Raw genomic sequence first — 17,999 nt, forward strand, 5'->3', positions numbered from 1 at the left:
TCAGTTTCCTATATTAACCAGTGAAGCAGGCAATGTGCTATAAATTGTTGCTCATTCCTGTCAAGCATACAAGTGCGTTGGCTGCTTGAAATGAGATTTTTGCCTGGCATAAAGACATTTAAAATTTGTCACTCTGTGAGTCATCTTATGAGGATTCACATTCTGAAAGTTCCTGCTGAAGAGATGCCTCTTAGGCCATTGAGCAGGTGTTCTTTGCTAATGTCTGCACATGCAGAATGGTTAAAGTACACAAAGAATTTCCTGGGTGAGTGTCAAATAAGTCTTTAAATGTAGAGATCAGTCTGACTTTAGATTTTTCCCATATAAAAAGGCAAAGCATAATCAGAAAGAACACTTGGACATTTAGCTATGAAATACAGAAGAAAAAAGAGAATTGTGAGGTCTCTAGGATCTAATTGCACAAAGTCCAAAGATGACAGTGATCATCTTCATTTCTTTTGTGGCAAGCTTTAAGGAGAGGGCTTCAGGTGTTCTGGGGCAGATGCAGCAGCATTTTCAGGAAATGAAGCTTTTCCAGGAAATGCATTGGAAAGTTCGGTGCTCTGAATTTGCTCTGAATTAAGGAAAGCTGTTCTGACATATGTTTCCTGAGCCTTTAGGAGGAGTTAGCAAGAAAATGTGATAGGAGCAATCTTTCCCTTTCTGAAAAGGAGCTCGTGGCTGAAGACCATGCTCACACAATTTCTGGTTGGCTTTTCTCTGTGTGGTTATGTGCAAACTTGCTATGGCTGTGGGAGAAGTCTCTTGGTTCTGCAAATCCACTCTGACATTAATGATGAATAGCAAAGACCTCTGCGTTGCACTTTGCACGCTAATCAGTCTTTGTGCTCCCTCACATCTTGCACCATATGTACACTGTGACTTGGCGGGGATGGAAAACTCTAACTGGCAGCACTTACCCTGATTGTTCTTAACATGATCAAACAGTAACATGGTTTGACAGGAATTTTATAAACCATCATGTCGTAAAACAAAACCAGCAGAAACTAGCTCGAGCAAAGAAGGTGTGTTTAAAAATAAAAAAGTTAATGAAAAGCACATGAAACTGCCCATCTGTGCAATTGTTGCACGTTTTCATGTGTATGATGGCAAATAAATGCCATAAACCTTTTGTACAGTCAATTTGGATGTCTCAAAAGAAGTTTTTTTGAAAGTTAAGAAGCAAATTACAGCAAGTGCTCTATAATTCACACTGTGAATCCACTGGTGGTAGTCAGGGAAGGATTTGTCAGGCAATATTTACCTTGCCCTTTCTCCTTTTATATCCATAAGAACTGTCTCTTACACATCCTTGGCCTTTGCTTGTTTGCTTTTTTTATGTCAGCACACGTGAGTTACAACATGGAAAAGGAAGTTTTGCAAACTCAGGGGATCAGGCAGTGAGATACATGTCACCGTTTTGCACTACAGAAGACAGCATGTCATATTGGAAATGTTTTTATTTCCAAAATTAATACCTACCCCCATCCTTAATAAGTATTTATCCCCATCCTAAAAAAAAAATATGTAAATCATCAGAACCAGACAGTTTAGGGATTCAAGAAAGCCTCTTTTAGCAAAGTTAGGGCTGCAGTGTTCCAGGTCTATGAAAGGAAAATAAGGACAAGGAGCCAGGAAAAAATACAAACACTCTGGCAGGTAAACCTTAATCTCAAAAGTGACAAGAAGAGGAAGTGTCTGTAATAAATCATGGTCCTGAAAATCCAAAAGGAACCATGAAAAAGTACAAGAGCAGGGTTATAGGAATAAAATCAGATGACTTAGCATAAGTCAATTAATTGGGAAAATGTACATACAAGACATAAAGCAATGGTTCTATAAGTAGATCAGGAGTTATTTGAAGGCAGTGGAAGTAACAGCAAAAATAAAAAAAATCTGGTCTAGTATTTCTTGCACATACTTATTGTAGGAATAATATCCTTCAATATTCAAGCTGTAGGCACACAGTTTGTGGTGATTGGGGTGGGGCTGTGGCTGAACCCATCCCCACTGGGCACAGCTGTGAGCAGCACTGACAGCAATGAACCATGGAGTGCCCAGGGCACTGCCCAACCACCAAAGGGAGCAGAGGGCACACAGGTGCAGGGCATCAGCAGGAGGGGATAAAAGGCTGGGCTGAGGGACAGGAAGGGCAGATGCCTGCAGCCTTCTGAAGGGACAGGGTGTTATTCTGTGTGGGTGAATGCTTGAAAGCTTCTGAAGTTGTTTGGTGATGCTCTGTGCATTGTGGCCATCTCAATTGCCACAGGACACCGAGTAAGGTAACAAAACCTTTTCCTTGACTTTATCAGCAAGGATCAGTGTGTCCCTGTGGTTGATGCAGTCATATAAACGAGGAGCAAAAGGGGGAAAAGCCAAAGTGTCAGCCGTGTATCGATGATAATAAATGACACAAAGTATTTCCCACCTGGATTTCTGTGCATATAATTAAGCTTTTAAACAATCCTTAATGAAACTGTAGGATTTTACCCCTTGAAGATTTTTCAGAGGATCAGTATGTGTAAAGGGTGAGCAATACACCCTTCATAAAAATGAAAATACACCTCACAGTATTCCTGAACTAAAGACTGGATGAGTCCTTGACATTTCTGAGTCCAAGACAGTGAAAGATCGTTTGGCACTTTTATGCTTCTGTTTGCCAAATCATACAAGTGGTTCATGTTGTGTCTTTGTTGTTTATTTTTCCTACTGATATCTGCAGCAAATGCAACTTGAGCTGTGGTCTCTGTGACTTTTTCACTGCAGGGTCACAGGTGCACTGTCCTACAGGTAGCCACTGTCAGTGTTCTGAGCAGAACTGGCAGCTGCCATTCATCCCCGGGTCATGAATTAATGTCCCATGAAAGTCAGATAAAAGCTGCAGGAAATCTGCTTTCAAAGCTGAGATCATATGACTGCTTTAAAATGAGTAGAAAATTCATTTTCTGTTGGCTTTCATTTTTACTCTGTTCTTGATATTGTGTCAAAATTGTCTTTTTAATTCAAGTAGGTCAGTGGCTGCATCTGATGACATTAATTCACGCTTTGTGACTCACATTTCCACCGAGTTGCAAAGTCCAAAATCAACTGTTTATGTGCTTTATTTATAAAGACAAGCAAAATGAATTCTCTTTCCATGTGCAAGTATTTTATTTGGGTCTTTCCACTGGGCTTGAGCACTAATTTCTTGCTTTCATTCATGCAGTGAAATCTATTCACTCATTTCAAACTTTTCCCCGAATAATTTCCTCTTCTTCCTCTCAAAGCAGTCAAGAAGCAACAAAATACTTGCCATCAGTGTCTTCTGATATTTGTAACTAACTGATCTGGTCAAACTTACTGAGGTTTATTTCCTCCAGGATAATTGTTGAAGTTCTGATATTTTTTTTTTTTTTCTGGCTAAATGCATTGACTCAATGACTCCAGAAAAAACTCTCATGTGGAAAGATAAGTACAAGGTATAATTTCAAACGTGTAGATGAACAGACATGAAAAATACTTAAACAACATTATCTGATGTTTTTTTGAGGTAGAAGAAAGAATCATTGATGCTGGAGAGGGCTGCTTAAAGGAGTTTATTTAAGCCAACCTGCAGATCTGTGTGACTGAAGTTCCTGAGTCATGGCGAGGTGGGAGCAGGAAGGTAACCAAGGATGAGCAGGGAGGATTGCAGAGCAAAGAAAGATCTGCATTGACCCGTGGCCAATGTTTGCTTTAGCTAGCATTGCTAACCTTGAATATTATGATTTGGTCGAGCACTACTCCCCAGATCAGTTGGGTGGTACGTGCAGGCGTGATTTAAGAGCTTGGAAAGTGATTTTTCACAGCATTTTTTTGGAATGACCATCTGAAAGACAAACTCAATGCAGTGTTGGCAATACAGAAGGGATTTATGGGAACAGAAATGATTTCAGGGAATGTGGATGCAAATAGCAAGAGGAACGTCAAAACCAGTAAAAGCTAACAGGGCTGGAAAAAGAGAAAAGCTGAGATATTTGGATTGCTGTTCCGTGAGTATATGACCCACCAGTTTTAGAGTTTGTTAGCTCAGATTGGCCTTGCTGCGGCCCACCTTGGGTTTCTGTGTTTCAGAATTTACGAATGCAAGCCCCACGTTCCTTTGTCGTGGTCCTTGAAGCACATGGCAGCGCAAAGAGCCACGGCAATCCCCCACCAGCTCTGTGACTTTTTTTTGTGGCTGCAAGTATGCAGCACACACAGTAAAATCAGGCACATCAAAACAAAACAGTGCAAAAAAAAGGAAAAAAAAAAAAAAAAACAACCTAGTCAGTTGAAATTCATGTGAACTTTGGGGAGAAACATGATTTCAAGCTAAACCAAATGTTTCAGTTTGCTCTGCTTCAAATAAATAAAATAACCCAGTGGGACTACATCCCTGTAGTGAGACACAAACTTTACCTGCCAGTGATTTGAGGCAGATGTAGGCTCAGCTGGCTTGGCTGCAGCATGATGTGAAAGAAACACAAGCTTTTCAGGGTTTTATAGCTGCAGTTTTGCTGAGTGCAGCTGCTCTCTCAGCATATTATTAACTCAAAAACATGTTCATTAAAAAAAAAAAAAAAAGAAGAAGAAAAAGATTCCTGGCAGTTCTCTATCATGCAGGGGATCTCTTGGGCTGTTTTGAGGAGTTGTATTTGAAAATTGCTGGAGTGGAGGATGTGTTGCACTAAGATTAGTATAAACAAAATGGAATCTAAATAATCACAGTGAGGGTAAAAAAGAAGACAAAATGGGAAATATTAGACTTGTATCCATCTGGAGATTTCCTTAATAGGCACCCAGGAGCCTATCAGGGACTCACATCCATCACAAGAAACTTATTAAAAAAACCTCATCGCCCCCTCTTCTCCCTTTATTTTATTTCAGTAGTGGCTGCATAGTTTCTAAAGAGATGAATAATGCTGCGATGGCAATGGTTTTGTAGAATCACAGGATAATTGAGTGTAAGGCTGGAAAGTGCCTGCTGAGGTCTCTGCTGCCCCAGTGGGAGAATCAAGTGCATCTGTGTCTCTGAACGCATTTGTCTTCAGGGCTTCCAGTGATGCTTTCCCTGGGCCAGCCTGATGGCTTTATTAGCCTCCCCCCAGTGCACAACTCATCCTTGCTGCTGAAGTTTAATTCCATAACTTCGTGGCTGTTTGCTCCTGGAAGTCCAAATGGTTTAAGAGCTGTTTTCATTTCTGTTCTTTGAAAGCTGCTCTCACCCTCATCCTGTTTTCTCTTGAGCTCCTTTGCTCCCCCTCCCCTGTGTCCTCATCTCCTTCCCCATACCTCTTATTCTCACTCTCACCCCTCTTTGCAGACTCTGTAAATGGTGAACTTTGTTCCTGGTTTGTTGTTCCCAGGGCAGGCATCCAGAGCCTCCTGGCACAGCCACAGGAAGGGCTCCATCTCCATCCTTTCTCAGGCAATATTGTAAAACACATCCCAATGTGATACCTGCTCTCTCCACAGAGCACAACTTTGATTTATGTTCAGCTAGTGATCCGTGGTGCTCCTCCAAACCTCTTAGCAGCTGCTGCTCAATCATTCTTCATTCTGGCTTTGTGCATATAATTTCCCTGATTTAAGCTAAGCATTTTGCACCTGACTTTATTTGATGCTAAGCAACTTCTGTAATTGTCTAGGTTGATACTAATTTTTTTATCACATCCCAACAGACTAACAGTTCCTTCCAATTTAATATTTTTTGGATATTTAGATAGATTTAGTGGAAGTACAGGTTTCCTTCTACCAAAGTTATACTAACTGCTTTACTAGATACTGCCTGTTATGGACTGGAAAGCATTTGGAAAATGCTATTTCAGGATGATTATTGGATTTAGCTCAAAAATGTACTGTCTGGGACAAATTTGTATGGAGGAAGGTGCTGCAGTGATAATATCAGCAAGTATTGGCTTGGAGTTGACTTTGCCACAAGAATCATGCTCCAGACTGCTGTTACAAAGTTTTTAGGGGCAAGGGGACATTCATATATACTCTGTCTTAGGAGATCTGTGAAGTAAAAAATAAGTGTGTTACCTACTTGTTCTGTGTTTATTTATTTAACATGGAATAGAATAAGGCTCTGGCCTTGCTCCACTGTAATACATCAGCATGGAATGAGAAGAGTTGGAAAAAGTGTGATTTTACTGAGTAAATCTTTCTGCTGGGTGAACACTGAGCATTGTGGGACACTACAGCACATTGTGCAGTGCCTTTCAAATTTACATAAATTAAAATATTATATGTTTCCAGAGAGCAAGCCTGTTTTCTCTACTATTTCCACCATTTTTGTAACAAAAACCCAAGTCTGGCAAATTTTAATAATTAAAAAACCCTAAGCTGACAAAAACATCTTAAAATATTCCAGGACAGATAGTCTGATACATGTCACTCTTTTCATGAAGACCACTGATTTGCCAAAGGACTAATGAAGCACTCTTGGGATAATGTGGGTGGCTCTTGCAGCATTTCCTGTGGCAGTTTTCTCTATGTCTGCTGGCAAGCTGAATATCACTTGGAAGAAGCAGTTGTCTCTGGGGTTCCCTTATGCCATGGGCAGGACAGCAAAGCTGAGGCTAGGGCTTCACTTGCTTTTAATTTTCCTAAGCAAGCTGGTCTCCTTTTTGTCCTGTCCATCATTTTTCTTTGAGGCTAGTTCAGTGATATATTATTCTGTCATAAATGAGAAAGTATCCTAAATGTGAGCACTAAACAGTCTTTGATGTTTGCTGGCAACCTTTGACTGATCTACCTTGATAAACACCGATGCATTTATCTGTTACTAGTGCACTGCATTAAAACTCACCAAATATCACATGCATGTTGTGCTGGCACGTTTTGTGCAAGCCACATGTCCAAGGGTGTTTTACTGTGCTCTGACAAGAAGGTAGAACAAATGTCATCCTGCTTTAGGGATTTACAGGACACAGTTCAGCTGATTTCATTCAGTCTAACACAACCCACACTGTTCTCTCACATGAAACACCTATTCACTACTAGAATCCACACACCTGCTTTCTAAACCAGCTTCACTCACTGTTTGATTTATTGATCCATTAAGTGGGTTTTCAGGCCTTACAAATAGCCTCAGATAATCATTTCACTCCCTTTCTTCCTCTGGGACAGCAAAGGTCAGTTTCTGTTGTAAGCTCTTAACTCCAATCTGGAATTAGCTGGAGATCATTAGCACTCAATATAAATTCAGCAGAAAGCTTGAAATGAGCTGGTAGTCCAGCTGGGCTTAAACAGCACTTCCATCCTGACAGTGGAGGTAACTCTACCTCAGCTTTCTTTTAGTGTCAGAATTATTTAATTCTATTGTTGCTGCTGTAGCTTTGAGATATTCATAGCAAGTTAACACTGCTGGTTGCTTTTGGGGCTCAAAAAAAAATAAAATAGTACCATTGCCTCATGAAAGTCACCCATGATGTGCTTTTCCTTTCTTCTCTGCCCATACAGACACCAGTGGTACCTGTGCTTTGGGGGCGACTGATGAAATGAGAGCCTCATCTTTCATGCTCTGAGATTTGCTAGCATGAGAAACCACTGAATCAATGAATAGAGTGGCAGCTCCTCAGAAATCTACAATTCATCTCAGTGACTCTGGAAAGGTTCTTGGCTTTTCCTGGCTAGCCAGCTGAATTTTTCAGATAACAGCATTCCCTTCTGGTAATTTTTTTCCCTGTTAACAAGTGATAGCTATTAATCTAAAGTTGCTTTCGAGATATTCTGCTTATTTCAAACAGTCCTGTTTTCCGGGGAATACCTTCTTCTTATTGATCATCAGTGCTTTAAAGTGCATTATTAAAACATAGGAATGATTATTTAAATATAAGAAACAAAATAAGGAAAAGAAACTCTATAGCTAAAACTAAGTTTCCTGAAAGCCTAAAATAATTAGTGAATCAATGCAACTTTAGGGCCTTAAAGGAAATTAAACAGTTGTAAAGACGTTGCTGCCACCCAAAAGGGTGACATGCAGTCACCCATACAGGGTGTCAGGATGCAGGAAAGGCTCGCTGAAGGCAATTGGCAAGCAGGAACAGTTCTCCCAGCCCCTGTTTTTTGGTTGTTTGCCTATCTGTGGGAGAGATAAGGAAAAGATGAAAGAATCTGGTGTAGGAGCTGGTAAAAGGACAGGAGACAGAGCTTAGTGTGGTGTGGAGAAGGTGTCCCTGAGGAAACAGCTGTTGGACTAAGGTTTGGAAAAGTGAGTGGAAGACTGTCTCTTGTTTCTTCATTTCATTTGTGCTCAAGAAAAGAGCACCTTATACATTTCTAAATAAAAGTAAATAAATTAGGCAGTGTTGGAGAACACCTACCGCTTTCCCTCTGGAATGGAAGGGAAAAAAGTTGTTCAGCTTTTCGAAAAGCTGTTCAGCTTTTCAAAAAGTTGTTCAGCTTTACAAAAAGTTGTTCAGCTTTTCCATCCAGTTTTGTGCACAAAGTACCTGGTACTTGTTCTCCCCCTCACTTTCCCTGCAGTGCAAGCCATTGCTACCATAAACTCAGGGCTGCTGTGAAAGAAAATCTTACTCCAGGCAGACATTTCCTGTTGAAAGATGAAACCTTACATTTTAGCAGTGCTCTTACTTTGCTGACCCAAAAATAAGTGGCTCAGAGAACAGCTTAACCTTTTCTGATTGTAGGGATGGGAATAGAGTGCCTGTACTTTGAGAAGAAAACTCATATATTTCTTCAGAACGTCCAAAGACTTACAGAATTAGCTATATATCATTTGTAATGTCCAACGGCAGCTTATTTTTTTGAAAATTTTAAATGCAAGTTAGCTTTTTCAGAATCTGAAATGAGCCATAGCACTAGCAAATAGTTATTTGTTTTTCTCCATCATAACATTACTCTTTTGTGAGGATTTTAAAAATGTTGTGAGGATTTAAAATTCTTTTGGAATTTGAAGATGGCTTGGAAAAAATGGAATGGATAGGACTGAATTTTGAACTCAGAGGTGGTCATGAGCTGAAATTTGTGTCAATTTAATTCCAGGGTTTACCTGCAGATGGTATCTGCAGACTATTCCTCAAGTGTTATGACATAAGAATCAATAAGAATAATCTCATATTTGATTGCTCATTCTTTCCCTGTTGGTCAGTACAGAGGGCTCATTAATTTGAGCATTTTATTTTATGAAAGTGCTATTCTGTTTAATAGGAAAATGGAAGCTATTTAAAAATAAGTATTTTTTTCCCAGCATAAGAAATGTTTTCTCTGTATGTTCTGTTGATTTAGAGGCAATCCAAATACTGAAAACTTCAGCTGAAATCTCTTTTTTGGCTGCAGTTTATGTAAGGATTGCTTAAGAGAGCTGTCTGTGGTAAATGTGCTGGCACAAATGTACTGCCACTTTCATCTGCCACTTTTTGGCCTTCAGAGAAGAATGGTGCCCCCTTCCTGAAGATTCCCAGTAACTTTTATTTTGCAGTCTAGCTGAGAACCTGATCCTTGGGAATACAAACCAACCAACTTACACGGGACACCAGGACAGGTGAAAGAAAATCATGTTGGGATATTAATGGGTTTTGTTGTTTTGCAAAAAAGCCAACATTTTATGTGGAGAGAAAACACTGAGAACTAACATCATTTTTATGTGAAACTCCTGTTTTTATTAATAAATAACAGGAAATAGAAATGCTTGGCAATGTTATTCCTCAGAAGTAACTCCATGAAAAGTCATGATCTGTTTCAGGGTATGAAGGTTATCTGTGAATTAAGGGAGAAGTGATGATAGGAGTGGGAATAGAATGTCCAAACAAATAACTTTAATTGTGCATTTTCCCAAGTCCTGTGTGATAAAGAGGTCACACTGTAGAGCACTGTGAGATGTGCCTTCAGAGGTGAAGGGTAGACTTCTTCAAGGCAGTTTCACAGATAGATCCATCCCCATTGAGAAATGGTGACAATTTTCCAGGTCAGAACACACATCCAGTGATATAAACCAGTGATATTTGTGTGTGTCTGTGACAGCCATGGGAACTGGTTAATTGGGGAGCATGCTCATACGTGAAAATAATCTTTTATTCCTTCAGCAAATATGATGAATTTTCCATCTTGGTGTTCCAGTAAGAAAGAATATGAAAGGGAAATTATTTCACTGGCTGAGATCCTAAACATGGACAATTTCTTTGTAAGCCTCCTTGAGAAACAACATGGGCCCAAACTATTTATTTCATCCTAGATGAACCTGAAAGAAGAGCAGTCTAAAATGGCATAGCCCTCTAAAGTCTGCTCTCTCACAGCTTGAATGAGTGCACTGATCTTTCATGAATCCTGACAAGCATAACTGGGATTAGAATAAAGTAAAATATAATGGAAGTTCTTTGTGTATGGCAAAGTTTCCACAACAGAGAACATAATGTGAAAGATATCCTTATAAAAATGAATGTAATTTATGTATGGTTTGCAATATTCTGTGCAAAATAGTCACATAGGGAAAAAGCCTGAGACGATGCCAGTAAGGCTTTTTGACTGAAGATATATTTTAAATCTTTTAAACTTGGTTAACTTAACTTTAATTTGTCCCTGCCATGATCAGGGACGCATTCTATATGAGCAAACCTGATCTAAAAGAAGGTGTCCCTGCCCATGGCCAGGAGTCTGGAACTGGCTGATCTTAAAGGTGCCTTCCAACCCAAACCATTCTGTGATTCAAGAGTAATTATGGTAAAATCATTTTCAGATATAACGACTCATTAAGGAAACTGATGTTGAAACTTAATCACTGTGAAACCTGGAAGGATTGCAACTATGAAAAGGTATTTTATGTATCATGTGCATACATATATTTCTAGGGGTCTCAAATACATCCTGAAAATGTTCAAGGCACCAAGATAAGTGTAATTTTAGGTAAGTGAGAAGGGTCCTTCAGCATTAATTAAAACAGCTTGTCATAATTACATGAATAAACACTTCCAAAACACTTTTGGAGAGTGTCAAATCTTCCCCTTTGTCACTGCTTATTGGAGATGCCAAAATATTATCATGACACTTGAGCAGTCCTGCAGCCTGCTTGGCCACACTGCTGATATATGAGAAATAACCTGAGGGGGATTTAGGGAGAGCAAAAGAACTGACTGGTGTTCCCATGCGTTTATTTGATTTACTTTTAATAACTTAGCACATAAATCATTCAGACCCAGCTACTCAGATTTAATAGTGAGCCACAGTAGCAACTCTAAAGATATTTTTTTTTTCACTAAGCAAATGTTACTGAACACATATTCTGAGTTTACATTCTTTCTTCACTCAGGGATTGCTCACTTCAGAAGTACTTTAAATTATGAATAGAAATTAGAGTACCTAGTATTATTTAGTCTGCTTAGTCATGATTTAAAATGTGATTGTATTACAAAGGGGAACCTGGTATAAATAAGGAAGATCTATGTTTTTGAGATTGTGGTTAATTTTGATCTAGATTTTATAAGTAAAATGTTTGTTTTAAGTTGATTGTTACCACCTCTCAAAAAGGTCCATCTCTTTTTCCACTTCTCCCTTCCCTTTTCCCTTCCCCTTCCTCCTCATGCTTAACCCAGTGATTTTGGTTCCTTGGTTTGTGTGGTGAGTTGACCCTGCGCTGGACAACAAGTGCCCACCAAATCTGCTCTGTCACTCCCCTCCTTAGCAGGTCAGGGGAGAGGAAATATAAGGAAAAACTCAGACTGAGCTGAAAGAGAGAAATTCCCTTATTTAAGGAGAAAAATTACAAGTAGCTGATTAGGAGGAGCCCAAAATCTGGTGTATTCCACATTTTTAGGAAGAGCAGCTCTATGCTTTAAATAGAAGGTCTTTTAGTTTTGCACTGTATCAAACAGCATCCACAATCAAACCTGGAATTTTGTGATGTTTCCTTCATTTCCTGACATACCCATCAAAGAGAGGCAGTATAGAGGAGTAATACTGGGAATTGGTCATATCTGAATATATACAAATTAAACTTGCAGCAGGATTTCTAACATCCCATAAAGGCACAAGGCAAGGCTGTTTCCCAAAAGCCTTTCTTGCCTCCTGAAAACATTCCCATGCCTTGGAAAAATCCATTCAGTTGCATTTCTATCATCCAGCACAAACCAAGGTAGAGCTTCTAGACCCAGAGTCATGGAGCAGTCCCTCCTTGAATCCAGATTGCATCAGGATTAAAATTCTCCATTCCACATTTGCCTTGAAGAGGGCTGGCTGAAAGACTCCAAAGTGGAGCCAGGGAATGAACTAAAAACTATGTGGACAAGGAGAAGGTTCAGTACTCAGCTGAGACTTCTGGTCCTCTTTGCCTAAGCAGTAAAGGTAAAGATAATGATTTGTTAAGCAGCAAAGGTATGCCTTTGATTCCTCTCCCAGGCTGCCAAGGAAAATGTGGATCCCTCTAATTATATACCTGACACTCCTTACAAAGGGAGGCTCAAGCTTGGCTTTCTCCACTTGTGTATTATTTTTAGCTTAAGTGAAATTAGTCCATCTGCTTGTTTTACTAGGAAATTTTTAAGAAGAGCCTTTCTTAAAAAAAAAAAAAAAAGTGCTCTTTTCTCTTTTATAGTGAGCACAATTTCATCCAGCCCATTTTTTTCTTATTTTAAACTAAAACTAATTACATACCTTTTTCATATATAAAAGAAACATATGCATTTTATTATATTTTCATATGGTTGAGGCAGTCTTTCTTCACAATGTACCATGGGATGAAAAAAGAGAGCAGTGGATGCTCTTTAGAGCTACAGCCATTTTTATGAACGCCTATTTATTAATTTCCTTTCCTTCTTTTCTCCAGGGAGCCTTGAAGGTGGCCAGGGTCATCACAGCAGACTGAAAACTGATTTGAAGCCTCAGAGGAGGTAATAATACTTTCATTCCTCCCTTGTTTAATCCTGACAAAATAGCTGTAGCTCTCTGCAGATTAGTGACATGCAATATGGCATGGTAGGACAGACCAGGTCTCAGTGTGTCCTTAAACTTCATTAAGGATCTTCCCATTTGATTAGGAAGATTTTTGTTTGGATCAGAGCTGCAGTGAAATCTGGGTCACTGGGTTAATGGACAATAAGAAACAATTAATTTTATAAATCTTTCAGGTGATGATAAGGATGTGGAATTGATTTTTAAGTCTGTAAGGATTTGGAGGGTGCTGTTTTCCCTTTTTGTCTCTTGCTGAGGTAGAACACACTTTGCTCATTCCAATTTTGGAGACATTTTAACTCCCTAAATAACCAGCCATGCTTTCACTTGCCCACGTTTTGTATTTTTTTTTTAGCTGACTGTGTAAATCCTTTGGCTGCTCAGTGAGTATTTGTGAGCATGAGCAGCAAACCTCCCTCTGAAAGTGAGTGGCTGGTTTTATGAGTGTTGAATAGGTAACAAAAACAATAATGGAGGGAGCAGAGGGTTTGCATTCAAGCCATTTTAATCATATCACTATCATACTGTGCCCTTTATCTAGAACTAAATATCAGCCAAAGTTTACTTGAAAACGGGCCTGGGTTTTGCTCAAATAAGCTAATGAACCTTTGTGAACTTCCAAGACTGGGCTGAATTTCAACTTTGGAACAATACTTGAAGCCAGGTGAGTTTTACTGTAAATATTTCCACTGTGGTTCCAGCAACAATCTGAACTTGTTTAACTAGTTTAACTAAATGCTTTTGTAACAGTGACGACTGGATGACAGACTTTTTGTTATGAAAAAACCTGAAAAGTAAGAGCAGTGATAATATGCTACTGGTGAAACTGTGTGCTGCATTTCTAAAAGTGCAGATTGAAATGTTAAATATAAATGTTCTCTTTCTTCATCTATACATATTCATATATAGGAACCAATAGAAGAAAATGTCCTCAAATTAATTGCATACCTACAAAAATACTAAATCTGCTCTCTATAGGCATATAGATTTATAAAATCTAAGACAAAATGAACGTTACTAGTTAGACCATTTCTAGTCTCTATAAATCTCTATTTAAGGGTTTGAACTTAAATATAACTCCTTACAGGAAGGAAAGAGAATAAATGGGAGCATTCAGTGCAAGAACTAAATATCACCTCAGAGGCAACAGACAAATTTTGTGTACTTCTGGTGAACAGACAAGAGTGTAGAAATCTGTGTCCATCCATAAATCCCCCTCTGTTTCTACCCTCCTGCCCCAAAACACTGCTTGGTTTCTTAAGCAGATGGAGCTAGCATGGAGATGCCTTCACACAGCAAAGCAATTGCTTCAAGATGGACCACAGTGCCTGACAAAATAAATAATGAATAAATAACAGTATATGCTGGGCTCTTGACTAGCCTGAAACATAGGGATTTATAGAGTGATCACCCACCATTTTTCTGAAAAGCATTTGAAGTTTGTTCCAAACAGTCAAAAATGCAATAAATGCATGCAGCCAATTCCCTAATTTAAGGTCTGTGAGTATGGAGGCAACAGAATGGAGCAGTATTGGGATAAGGACCCTCAAAATGGTGCAAAACTGGTGTGACTTGATGAAGAAACAGGTAATTGTCAGAGTAACATCTACTTGGAGCTCTTACTAGGTGGGGGTGGTGTGGTATTCCAAGGGTTAAAGATTCGTAAGCTTCTTTTAATTGTTGAGTAAAGATTGTGTAAAAGTTTTCTTTCTCTAGCATTAATATGTAGATTAATGTTTCCTGTGTTTTAATGACATGTTCCCCAGCCACAGATGAGTGGTATAAAAATGTTTAATTAGAGTCAGTCATAGCCTGCTGGCAAGCAGTGACCTTACCTTCAACCCAACATGCTGGATAAAGAACTTGCAGTCCTTTTTGTTCTCTTCACATCAGTTTCAAGCCTAAAAGGCATAAAGTGTATTATTTTGCATATTCTGCTGAATGTTGACCATAATAAGGGAACAGTAATATCTGTGTTTTCCAAGCAATTTTTTGTTATTTCCTGGTTGGAATGTACTGAGAGGGTTGTGTGTTTGTGGAAAGGGAGACAGAGACACAGAGGGCTGAAAGTTCAGCAGATTTTTTTTGAGTTTTGGACTGCAGCTTCTGTTTTGTTGCCTGTACCTAAAAGCAAAGCATTAGCTAGTCTAGCCTGATTTTAATGTAACCACTGCACTTAAGGCTCCACTCCCCACTAACTATTCCCTGAGGCGTTTATTAGTTCAGGCATGTATTCCATAAATTACACAGGGGGCACGATACTGTGTTTCAGTTTATCATCTGGATATGTCTGTGTTTTTAATCTCTCCTGGATGATGGAAGCAGGGAGTTTACTTCTTTTGCCATGCACTCTCCTGTTTCCTAGTAAAAAACAAGCTTTCCTAGGAAAGCTTCTTGTGCTGCAGTGCAGAAAGGAAGAAAATCTGTCTGCCATTATATGCTGATACAATTAAATACATGAGCTGGCTCCCATTGACATGGCTTGGCTGCAAGTCAAGAAGGTACCCATAAAAAAACCCTAAAATCTGTGTGTGCATGCATTCATGTATGCCTGTGTGTAAAAAAATAACTGGGACACGCCAATTATTTTCCTCCTGGTTTTAAAATGGGACTCCACACTCTTATCAGTGCCAAAATAAAAGAAAATAAACCAAGTGTTTCTTTGGATCTGCCTTGCAGCCCTTATCAGCTTGGTAAACATACCCTGGGAAACCAAAGAGAAACTATTGGTGCTCTTTAGCAGAAAGAGTGAACCAAAACCAGACTTTCTGAGAGTTTATGAGAGCATGTAAAAAGATCATTTCCTGCCAAAGTCCCTAGCTATAACTGGAAGATCAAAATGTCCTGATTGGGAGATTGTGTTAGTCACAAAATATGATATACACGTTGCATTTTGGAGCTATCATCTACTTAACACTTACTGTTGCTGGACTGGGAAAAAACAGCACGTATGTTGCTACCTTATTGAGTGCAGCAGGGATAATGAAAAGGGCAGAGGAGGTGGAGGGGAGAAGAAAGTTGCTGCTGGAAGCAGCCAGGATTGTGCTGAGAGGACAATGCTGGGGTGTGAGTGAAATCCCCTCCAGTTAGCTCTGGATCAGCTCAGCCCCACTACCTATGAACTCCTGGCCCACTGGCAGAGAAACAAGCCGTGCACCACTCTGCTCATGCAGGGAATGAAACCAGCTCAGCCTGCCAGCACACGCTGTCTTGCTCTACTGCCCCGGTGCCTCTGATGCTTCTATTTTCCAGCTGCTAAACTGGGAAACAGGGTCTGCTGCAGCTCCTGGCTTGTTTGCCAGCCTGACAGAGCTCCCCTGCAGATGCTGAAGGGGAGTTATGTGTTTCAGTGCATGTATGATTAACCCAGGTATAATATCAGCTCCTCAGCACACATGGAAATGCCGAGTGTGTAATAATGAGTAGGACAGGTTGAAAGTTATTTATCAAGGCTGTTTTTAACTGTAAAACTGTTCATTTCATGTTTTACTTGGATATTCAGTTATCTATGGAAAGAAACCCAAAAGGTGCCCCAATGAAAAATCTGTCTGGGAGTGTGGCTATGATGACTAGTGAAAACTGCATTGGGTTTTTTATGCTCCCCTGTGGGCTAGGGCTCAGACAGCTCTCATGAAGCACCAGGTTCAACAAGAGAAGGCATTGTAAAGCATCAAAAAAGAATTTGCTTGATCAAGAACCCTAATCAAGACATGATGATACAGTTACAAAAGGCATTTTTACCATGATTGGGCTAATATTGCCTCAATCAATTTTTTTAAACAAATATCATACTTGTATTTTTTTATGCAATTTTTAATGAAATCAAAAGTTTGTCTAAGAAACATGGATTAAAACATCTGACTTTTATAAAAAAGATTCTCAATACATTAAAAAAAAAATTCTGACTTAATAGTAACCAACAAAGCAGAGCTTAATTTGTGTTAGAGTTTTAACTGGAAATCCTGTTATTTCTGCTCTGGTGCATATAAATGTGACGGATTCCTACTGCGAGGAAGACAAACTAGAGGGAGTAGGGAAGCTGCTGCATTAAATCAGCCCCATCCTTGTCCTTGCAGCTGTTTGGTGGTAGTCCACAAAGAAGTGTGTAATAGTAAGGAAGCAAAAGAATCATGAGCTACACTGAGTGTGATGCTGATAAAAGCCAAGCATTTTTAATGTTACTTTCAAATCTATATTTTTTTATGTTCATGTATCCTGCAATAACTTTTTTATTATCAGGTTTTGTCTCCACATCTTCTTGTGACACTAATGTCTACAGCTGCATCTTGATGGTAGAAACAGATTTTAGTTTGTTTTCACTTTTTTCCTCTTATTTTAGCTCCTGTCTCGAGTTTATCATACTTGTATTGTTGCTGATCTCATCCATCAGTGTTTTGTGTGAGAATTTCTCAGGGGTCCTGTCCAGCTTAGGTGCCATTTCCTACATCTTTCTCTGCATGTATTTGCAAGTAGGGTGGTAAAATCCTCCCTTCTTTAGGAAGGAAAGAGAGGGACTTGGCATGTAAAGGGCAGCTTAAAAGATTGCCAGCCCTACAGCAAGATGTGGCTGGCAAAGGCTGTGACAGCCTCCCTCAGCCAACCCACCTTGTTCTGCTTCCAGTCGGGGTTCACTTCCCATTTTGCTTGGAAGACAGAAATGTGCTAAACTACAGGAGCCTTGAAAATCATTTTGTCAGAGATTCATGCGTGCAGACTGCTCTTTTTGCTTGGAATATTGAGAGGACAATAGAAGTGCTGACATTGTAGAACCAGAGAATCATTTAAGTTGGAAAAGACCTTTAAGACCATCAAGTCTAACTATTTGTTTCTGTTTTACTATTTTAGCTCTTTAACCACTTTATCCTTGTGTAATCTCAGTGATATAAAGAGGACCCCAGCATTAATAAGGAGCAGAGCACAGGTTGCAAAAGGTTTGTTTCAACATAAACAGCATCTTGAGAAATGTTCTTTGTAATCTATTGGTCACTGACAGTTACTCATAGTGCAATTCTAAGTAGAGTTTATCTTCTTTATTCAGTAATGTATGTTTTCATGCCTTGTTTCCCTTAATCCAACTGAGATGCCCATTAATC

The sequence above is a fragment of the Melozone crissalis genome, unplaced genomic scaffold, assembly GCF_028551555.1.
Source record: "Melozone crissalis strain CALT ecotype California unplaced genomic scaffold, PUWL_Pcris_2 ptg000039l_1, whole genome shotgun sequence".
NCBI classification, from domain to species: domain Eukaryota; kingdom Metazoa; phylum Chordata; class Aves; order Passeriformes; family Passerellidae; genus Melozone; species Melozone crissalis.